Consider the following 10,668-nt stretch of genomic DNA (forward strand, 5'->3'; position numbering starts at 1 on the left):
GTTAGGATTAATCTAGTGCAAAATATTTCTCTTTGTATATAAATGAGGAGGGGAAAAACGAGGCAGCAGCCACACTGTTTCTCTTGTCCAAAATATGTCCAAGTAACATGTTCTGAAGCGGTTGTTATGCATTTATTATAACTGGAATAATGATGACAAATAAATAATGTGTTTCAAAAATAAGAATAAAGTTCAAAAGTCTGCCACTTACATTTTATGTTGGCGTCTGCTTAAACTCATTTGGCAGTATTACTTACACTGTTCCACTTACAGGTTACGGGGTTAACATGCTACTGTCCTGTCAGATACTTGAGTTTCTGTGATCTCGACATCATCAGCGTCATTTTGTTTTTCTCCCGCTGACTTCTTTGGTATAATTTCCTGGTTCTGGCGTCACAGGGATAAAGCTTTCCCAAGTAAATTATAAAAATCTGAGAGCTAATCTGCCAGGTAAAGCCTGTGTATCATCTTTATTGCTTATCACCACACAAAGCTTTACCCAGAATGAAAGCTGACACAGGATATCTGCTCAAGATGAGTCGCACACAGAAAGTGAAAACACCCACAGGTGCTGATTCAGCTTTAAAAATCAAGAAGGTCGCTTGAAGATCATTTGAGGTCACCGGTCCAAAGGTGAAGCACGATTCGCACCTTTCATCAGGATAATGATTGCAAGCTACCGAGCAACGTCTCACAATAAAGGGCGATGCAAATCTAAAGTTAAAGCCAATGAAGGGATCATGAATAGATGCCTAAAGTTGTAACACAATCTAAAATATATTTAAAAACAATCCTGAAATGACACAAATTAATATTAGGAAGTAAAAAGTGCCAGAAAAGCTGAGGTATTAAACCTGGAGGGGATTTTAATCCTCTCTAACGCTGAATGGGATTGCAGGTTGAAGTCTTTCTTCAAATAATGACATTCAAACAGTTGTTATATAATACACCTACATATATCTATTAATACATTCATGTATTAATACATTCAAGTTCATTTTCATGTAGCTTGGAATACCAATTTTAAGTTACAGATGTATTCAATTTTTCATTATCTCTAAAGCTGAAAGCAAAGGTTAAAAATAAATGAATGTTTTCACCAACTCCACTAGATGGAGCCAAAGATTTATAGTTTATGTAGGTCAACGCGTCCCATCAGGAGAGAACCTCAACTGCCTTTTTTATGTCTGCAGCTAAGTTCCTATTAACATAATTTAAACCTCATGCCCATAAAAATGAAAACTAAAAAAACCCTTCATATATCACTGCCTCTGGATTTTTTTTATTTTTTTTAGCTCTTGTCATCAAAATGCAACAAGTTAGAAATTGAATTTTACAATGATGTTTGTGCTTTCTTGGAAAGAAACATGTTTTTTCCCCCCTATTTTTATTTTAGTTGTGAATCTAGTCAGATTCAAATTTGTTTTATAGTCAGACATGGGCTTCGACCTTTATTTCCTGTGGTTGAATAAAAACGCTGAAGTGGTGACAGCAGCTGTGGATGAGCGGAGGATCATTTCCACAGTGAACGAAAAACTCATTCATCCATCCAAGTGCAGAACACTCCAGGTGTAGTGGGAGTTTTTGAAGGTAAAGAAGTGAAATTTTCTGCAATTTGGTGGACATCAATGCAACTGAGGATGTATTTCACTAAAGGCATAAAGATCCACGGCAGGATCACAATAAATCCATAATATAATGTGTCGGTGGCCATAATGATATGAGCCTAACTGGAGGGGGTTGTTTGCTAATCGGAAGGTCAGTGGCTTGTCGAAGTATCCTTGGGTAAGATACTGAAATCTCAATTTCCCCTGATTAGTCCACTGGAGTTTGAATGCCGTACTACATATTGACCCTTTCATGCATTGAATTATGACATGGAGTGACACATCAGTGTCCAATGTAGTGGTTTATATGCAAGTATACCATCAACACTGACACAAATAAAAGAAAATAGCCTCTGTCTACTGTAGTGACCACCATGTGTGAAAGGGTTAAACAGAGCAGAAAAGTACTATGTAAGTACCATGCTGTATCTTATCTGGCTTCGTAATGCAGTATTGCTGTTCTTTTCATCTGAGAACCTCCTTAAACTCAGTTTTGCGCGACTTCCATGACATCCTGGATAAATGTTGTCAAATGCTAAATACTCAAACCTTTCAAAGAATTTGGGACTTGCTGTGTCTGTATGTCTTCTTCTGGGTAAACTTCCCCGTTTTAACCTTCAGCCAAAACTTCAGCCATCTCATCTAGCAGCACTTATAAATAGTCTTTGGCCATCTGTTAAAAAATCCCCAAAACAAACCGATGCCAAAAAAAGAAAGATCAATTGAAGTTGACATGAAATGTAAATATATCCCTTTTACCACACAATATGTAATCAGTTCAGCTGCATGGGGGAAAGGGGAGGCTGCATAGGTGTGCAGTATCAGAGTGTGACCAATAAAGATGAAGAGCTTGTGTGTTTTTATTAGCCCTCAAATCTAAGAGTGAAGCTGATCTAAAACAATGATTTCCTTGTTTATGAGATGCTCACTGATGTTCTGATCTCTTGTTTTTATGTTCTACGTTCTGTGAAAGTCAGCTATGCTACAGCCGGGATCTGGAACCCATTTTAGTCTCGCAGCTTTATTGAAGTTTTAATGGTGGCGTAACTTAACCACTGATCCGAGTTCAGCGGTCCCTGTCGAAGGGACTTGATAAATATAAGCCAGAGGCTCTTTAGAACTGCTCTGGGGGTACGTTTTGCTCTGTGCTAGATCAATGTGTTCTCACACACCAGCGCCTCAGGCTATTAACTACACTCTCTGTTCTTACACAGCTGTCTGTGTTATCATCTAAAAGCCTAGTTTCATGTGATAAGGCACCACGAGTCTGAAGCAGAAAAATGTGTTGGTCATTAATTATCATCGTGATAATAAAGATAAGTGGCTCGCTGTCAGTTCACAGAAGCAGGGACAAACTGTATTAACACACAGTTTAAGTTAAAGCCACAAAAAAGTCCCAAGGCTTGAATGAGGTTTCAGTCTAAGAAGCAGGAGGTTGTGGTACAGTGATTATTTTCCAATTGCTTTATATTTGTGATGCTAGCAGTTTTGTACTGTATTATATATACTGAATGCTAAAATCAGGACATTATGAAATTTGCAATGTGAATGCTAATATGTCAGGCAGATATGTTGATCAGGTGCATCTTTTTTCTTCTGCTTAAGCTTGACAACAGTTGTTATTAGCAGCAATCTCAGGGAAAGTTTGACAGCTGTTTGCAACTTTTTAAATAAACACAAATCTCACAAATATAGCTTGCTCTGTGATACAGACTGTCCAATGAATTTTATTACTTAGCATTAATTAGCACTTGCTAACCAAGCTTGCTAACTTTGGCTTATAATTTGGTGTTCTTGATGACTCATAGCTCCGAAACAAATTAAAATGGTGCGAGCAAATGCAAATGTTGAGGCTTCAAAATGCGAGTCCAAAAAAAGGAAGAAAGAAAAAAGTGACATCACAGTGGCTACTTCCATCTTTTGGATACAGTCCATGCCATGAACACGTTTTCTTTTGATAACATATATAAATTACAGTAAAACTTTTGCTTTTTGTTGAAATACCATTTAGAAAATGACAAAAAAGTTATTAAAAACAATTGGGTAACATAAATACCTGCACTAAATTTCAAGGCAATCCGTCATAAATACTTATATAGACGTTAAACTACTTAGGATTGTTCCTCTGGGGAATACATGTACATACAATGGAAACAGATCAATTTAGTATTTATTAATATGTTTCAGTATGGATGTACAGGATAGCAAAATCTAGAGATCCCAAGAGCCACAGCACTATGATCATTTCTGTCACCACACAGATCCATTGGGATTTTTATATATGTGACGTGGCAGCTTCAATACACATTAAATAAACAAACTAACACACAGATCTCATCATCAGACAACCCTCATTCTCAGAATTCTCCAAATTGACTTGTGGATCATAGTGGGTGGTTATGTTCATTCATGGTGGGAATAATTTCTTTTTTTTTTTTACCACAAGGAGGCGCTGTCTACATATGTTCTCATCGCCTGTGGAAACTAGGAAGTAAAAGCACTTCATGGTGAAGTTTGACTTCAGTAAAGCAGTTACAGGTCCTTGTGAACTACTGCTTCTGCATACTTTATGTATGAAAAATAAATCCTGGGTACAATTAATATTATTTGGCTCTGAGTCTGACCATGTTGGACTACAGTGACATATTGTGGAAATTTAATTACAGTGGAAACTAGTAGCCTACTGTAGTATTAATCATACTTCATCACTTTTCTTGTATCATTCAGAGCAGAAAAGGGTATTTTAAAAAATGATAGTGGGCGATGACTAAGACGTTGGTAGTACCCTTGTATGTGTGTGCGTGTGTGTCACCTCGCTTATCTGTGAACTGTGAAATGCTTGGAGCTACAAGCTGTTTCTTGCCTCCTGACAGACAGGGCTCAGGGGTTGCTCTTCCTTCCTGTGTAAATTATACACTGAGTTTTGATAGGTGTCACATTAGACACAGCACGTTGTTCCCCCTCGGTCTCTCTCTACCGCTGCCTTTTTCATGTCGCTGACAACAGCTATGTGTGCCAGAACCGGTTTCCACAAAGCAGCATTCTGATTTTTTAAAACACTGCTTTGTTTAACCATTTCTTCCTTTTAATATTCAATTAAATTACCTTCCTGTTTTAAAGAAGCGAGTACTTCAACAAAATCACTTTTAGAAAATACCTGCATCTACCTCAGTGTATACTGAATAGGCATATTCGATATACAGTGTGGTCACCAGTGAACACACACAAACGTGTCCGAAAAGTCTTTTCAGAATTCTTTGGATGAAATGTCCCCTTCTTTGTGTATTAGTAATACAGTAAAGATAGTGGCTATTTAAGACCTAGAACTCCAGTATTGGGATCTCCTTGAGGCCCTACTTGTGGGTAGGCACTCAACAGAAAAGGAGATCTTTATGTGAGAGATGGAGATCTGAAATACAGTGTTTATTAGGCGTTTCACTGTGTTGGACAAAGTAGAGCAATATCTAACAGTATGACAACCTCAATCAGGATTTTTTTTTCTTAAGTATTTTTATTCATCTTTAGGCATGAAAAAAATATTTTTGAACTTCATTTTTATAAACATGTACTTTTCAAAGAGTTTGTTACATGTCCACTTAGGTGGACAGCATACCGGTACGTTTTGAGTTATGGATTTGGTATGGAGTGACACATCAGTGTCCAGTGTAGTGGTTTATGTGCAAGTATACCATCAACAAAGACACAAATACAAGAAAACAGCCAGTCCTGTCACAATGGTTGTTGCTGTTGTTACATCCACAGTGTCAACATGGCTCTTACATGGCATCTTGATGGCATTCCTTTTAGCAAAAAAAGAAAGTCTTTAAGCTTAGCAGTGGAGCTGGTGCAGTTGGCAGGACGTGACTAGTGGACATGTAGCCGCTGGAGAACACAGAAAGTCTATGATATTTTGCAATTTCAAGCAACAACCAGAAAAATAAGAGCAGGTCAAGAATTAAATAGTTGTGACTACGATTGGGAGTGGAGATGCTGATAAATGATACATGAGAAGGGTGATAAATACACCAAGGCAACCTGAGCTTATATCATAGTTTGTAGAGATTTAGGACCCAAAGGCAATATATAAGCTGACTAAAGGTGAGAAAATTTATTAAGCCTGATAATTAACTCCAAACATTAACAAGGCCTAGAAGGCAAAAACAGAACCAAAAACTAAATAGATGCAAAGGGGGAACAGAGATGGAACACAAGTGGGAAGTACAACAGATGATCTGAAGAGGACAAAGGGGAAGCTAGGACAATTTATACACCGAGGGCTGAATAATAATCAGACATAAAGACAATCAGGACAATCAGACAGAGAAAAAGTAAAACTAACACAGGACATGAAAGGAAAGCAAAAAGACTGATACAGACATGATCGCTTATCAATTTTGAAACACACTGAACATAGAAATAAGAAGACACGCTAAATATGAAGACAGAGACAAAGACACACTGGAAGGAAAAAGACAGAAAGATGAGTCACAGGGAGGGACCGATGCAGTGGAATTCATGGTTCAGCAAGAGTTGCACATTGGCAGTCTGGGGATGGCCCATCCGTCTGCAGACAGCTCTGCTGTCAATGGAGCCAGTGTACAAAGTATGTGGTACAACCGGTCTGTTGGCCACTCTTGATTGGGCTTGTTGGTGCATCAGCCAGCAATGGAGAAAAGCAAAGATCTGATACAAAGATCTGAAGAGAGTGTTAAAAACAATGAAAAGTGTCTACCCCAGCCACTGCCTGTGCTTTTCATGCTGTATTCTTTTATCTTTGATGTTTTTTAACCGATCCTGTGTGAACTGGTTGGCATTTGGCAGTCAGCTGCTGCCAGTGATGGCCAGTTGGGATTTTGGAGAGCTGCGCGTGAGCATATCTGGTGTGGGTGAAAACCCCCTCTTTGCTCACTATAGGAACAGAAACGTGTACAGATTTGCGGGATTATAAATCACACTTAATGACACACCTAGGGAACTAAAATGCTACTATTAGAACTCAAGATATGTACTATAACACAGGAGACAATGCTGGAACTTATCACTAGAATAACAGTGAGGTAAAAAGGCAAAGTTAAGGCTCTCCATAATAGGGCCCGTGCCTTGAAAAGTACAGCGTACTTACAATGTAAAATGGGGACATACCGTCTGTTTTTCCACTAAATTGTCAAGAAATTCCTTAGTGTTCCTGTAAAACGAAGGTGTACCTACATTTAAGTACTTTAAGTATTTGGAGTGAAATATAATTATATTGTAATTTCAAATAAAATATGTTGAAATTCCATTTAATTACAGGGGAATTGTGCCCTTAGTGGTGGATCGTATTGTAAAGTGTTGCTATTTAAAGAGTGACTCTGCATGAGTTTTAGCCCTGTGCATTTATTTTGAAAGCGTACAGTGTTAATGTAACACAGAATTACACTGAGAATAGCAATCATTGTCTACCAGGGGAAGCTCCACTGAAAGGATGAGGCAAATAATAGCCTCACTGCTACATGAAATAATGACTGCTTGAAGCTTTGGTCGATATTCTGGGTATTCTTAAATTAATATTTTAGTAAAGACTATAACCTGAAAACAAAATCGAATCTTTAAAAGAAAGTGGGGCTTACTCTTAACAGAGAGGCCTATTCATATAATGGGTTTATGTTCCCTAGTTGCCTACCCGCCTGCCCCTGGCCCCAATCTGGCCTCCTCTTTTTTGGAGGCTTTAATGACTAACCCATTTACATAACTCCCTTTCGGTTTGCAAATGTTTCCCTTTACGAGGCCCTTGCCTCCCCTTGAAAAGCATTCTCTTCCTCCCTCCCTTCTTCCCTCCGTTGCTCTATCTGAACGTCTCTTGCCTTCGGTGTGACCAGGTGAAGCCTGGCCCGGCCCCGATCCCAAAGTAAACCTCTCACATGCAGAGAGAAAAAGGCAGACGGAGAACTGTGCCGACAAACCCTGTCAGCATCTGATGCCCACCTACTGCCAAGCGTGTGTGTATTTGGCGCGCAAGCTTTCCGGTGTGTGGGTGTCCCTACTGATAGATAGCAAAAAGCTTGCCTTAGCCAAAAAGAATTTGCTAATATTTTTCCTAACATGGTGTAAAATGCACTAATTTTACAGCAACCAGTCTCATTAATTGACTTAGAACATGACATTTCGGCAGTCAATATGACAAATTAAGTTATATTATTACAGTCTCTGCAAGTGTCTTGAGCTACCACTGATTTCTTTATATTTTGCTAGGAAAACAGGTAGATACAGTTGATTGAAATATACATGCATCATCATATAGTATATAGGGCAAAAACACAGTTTTACATTTTTAATGGACTTGAAAGTCAATATTTGGTATGACCACCTTCAATTTTCTTGTCATTTCTTAAAGTAGTTTTCAAGAAGAGATCCCCAGGCTTCTTGAACAACTCTTTAAAACTCTTCTCTAGATGTCGGATGCCTCTTTTTTTCTGTTCTCTGTTGAGATGATCCCACACTGCTTCAGAAATGAGGCCTTGGGAGGTCAATCCATGACTGATAGTGTTGCATTGTGTGTTTTCCTATCTAGGCATATCTCAGTCTTTGCTTCCAATTTCCCTTCCTTATGGAAGGCTTCTTGACAGCCACCCTTCCACTGAGACCATTTCAAACCACATCAGCTCAGGTTTTCAACAAACAGTAGACGGATAAACTGAAGGACCAGATTCCTCTCAGGTCCTGCATCAGTTTTTTGCTGGATATTTTTAAGAGCGTGACTTTCATCTACTGAACATTTGGGTTCTTGCACTATAAGTCTAAAGCATGAAGATAAAAATACTCAAACTACACTTGTTCAAATTCTTACTATGAGCTGGACAAGAAGATTGAGATCACTTTCTTATCTTTTCCCAAAGTACTGAGCTAGCACCAGAGCTTCAACATGTTATTTACTGTTATATTTTATTTTTATTCTTATCTTTATATTGTTTTAGTGTACATTAAGGGCCATGTGTATATGATTTTTGACAGTAAAGCTGTCTTTGACTTTCACTTATATAGCAGTGTCTTGTGGAAACATTTCTGAGTGACTCGGAAAAAAAAGTTTGTACTGTGGTAGCGATCTGATCACACTGACGATACGTTCATGAAGGAAATAAACCACATATAAATATAGACAACCTAAATGTAGAACTTCATCTGGTGTCAGCGCTTTGATCTTATCAAACCACAAACATGAAACTTTCTTCTTTTATTTGCTGTTGTTTGTTTGTTTTTAAATTGCATGACTTCAATTTAAAGTGCATTTTCTTGCAGAGAGGTGGACGCGAAGACTAAACTAACTTCGTATCTGTGAGATAGCTTAGCCTAGCAACAAGATGGGAAACAGCTATCAGAAATCAGATATTTCTTACTTGTTTATGTACTATGTTTATCATGGTGTGAAAATAAGAAGTCATGTTTTTCACATCAAGACATGTGCTGGAAACATTTAGTGGTGACTTTCAGAAAATAACTTGTGGCTTAATAACAGTCAAATCATGTTTGCGATAAGCTCAAACTGGAAATAAGCCGAGTGTAAATATAGAAGACCACTGCAGAGACTCTGGGGATGTTTCACAAGTGTTGAATCACCAGCCTTATCGGACCGCAGATTTGGCTGCTATTTTCCATTAGGTGGTAAATTATGTGTTTGAGCTGAAAATGATTTGAACAGTGGGGTTAAAGATTTCTTCTGGAAATTACTGTCAGTGTGATAGAATAGAATGCCTATTTTTTAAATCTCTGTTCCTAATTTTGCAATTATTATTATTATTATTACTATTATTATGCAACTGGTTAAAATTTAGAACATCCCATCTCAGAGTAATGCTGAAAAACCAGCCCAAGCATATCTTACTTCTGGACCAGACTACTGTAATTCCACACTAACCTTCCCTGAAAAGCATTCAGCTTTTCTAAAATGCTGTGGTGAAAGTATATCAAAAATATAAATCATATTTCTTCCATATTAGCTTGTCTTTATAGGCTCCCTGTTAAATTCTGAATTTAATCTAAATTGTAATCCTTCTCCCCACAAACAAATAATCTCACAAAAGGAAGGTTTGTTTGAATGATACAATGGGTTTATAGCGAGAACTTAAACCACCAACGCTTGCATGTGTGAGTTAACATGTTTACAGTACCAAAACCACTATTAAAATACAACACAAGTCACCCACACAAAGTTATTTAACCCTGTAGCTGTGAGGAAACACGCAATCTCGTTGGCACAAGGCAGCATGGCTTTCAAGTGGGCATGAAACACAGAGTTGCGGGATTACAAAATAGCTGCGTGTTCCGCTTTCGGCGCTCGCATGTACACACATGTCTCCTTTATTCAGGAGTCAAGACAAACAGCAGGGCCTCGAGGCATCTTTCACTGGAAGAATGGGTTTGGAATGGCTTCCAGGACACATGCCTGTCTGTTGTCGAATGTCAAACACAGAGCTGTGACATTTCGCAAGACTGCACGTACACACAACATGCAGAGAGAGGTTTTCAGAGCATTTTCACAGCTCTAATGTGGCTCCAAAGGTTATTCCTTTAGGAGAACAAAGAATTTATCAATGAGATGTGAAGATCTCTTCCAAGTCTTTGGCCAGACTTTGTGTCATGAATGTGTCCTGTCGTGGGACAATTGTGGGGAAAAGAAAGTTTACTTTAATCCTTTCCTGGAATTTTCTAAATTGTTTTTGTATTGTCCTGCGCTGCAATTGACGCCCAAGATAGTTGCAAAAAAAAATGACTGAATAAGGATGTGACCTTTGTCATTTAGGAAACAGTTGCAGTTCTAATGCCATTTCCCTATGTTTGTGATGACTTCAATTTGCGACTTATATGCATTTGCCATATTCAAGGCAACTAGAGTGACAGCAGAGGCCTGTCAGAACACCTGTAGTTGAGCAGCTAGTGTAGCCAGACAGAAATCTTACACCAATTTTGCAAGCTAAGGTCATGCGTCGTTGCTTCAAGACTGAGGTTAATGCTGGATATTTACTTTTTAAAATGCTTTTGTTTGCATCATTTCTCTCCACGCGTTATTTTGGACCGCCACTTGAAC

The sequence above is a fragment of the Astatotilapia calliptera genome, chromosome 23 (assembly GCF_900246225.1).
Source record: "Astatotilapia calliptera chromosome 23, fAstCal1.2, whole genome shotgun sequence".
Taxonomy (NCBI): Eukaryota; Metazoa; Chordata; class Actinopteri; order Cichliformes; family Cichlidae; genus Astatotilapia; species Astatotilapia calliptera.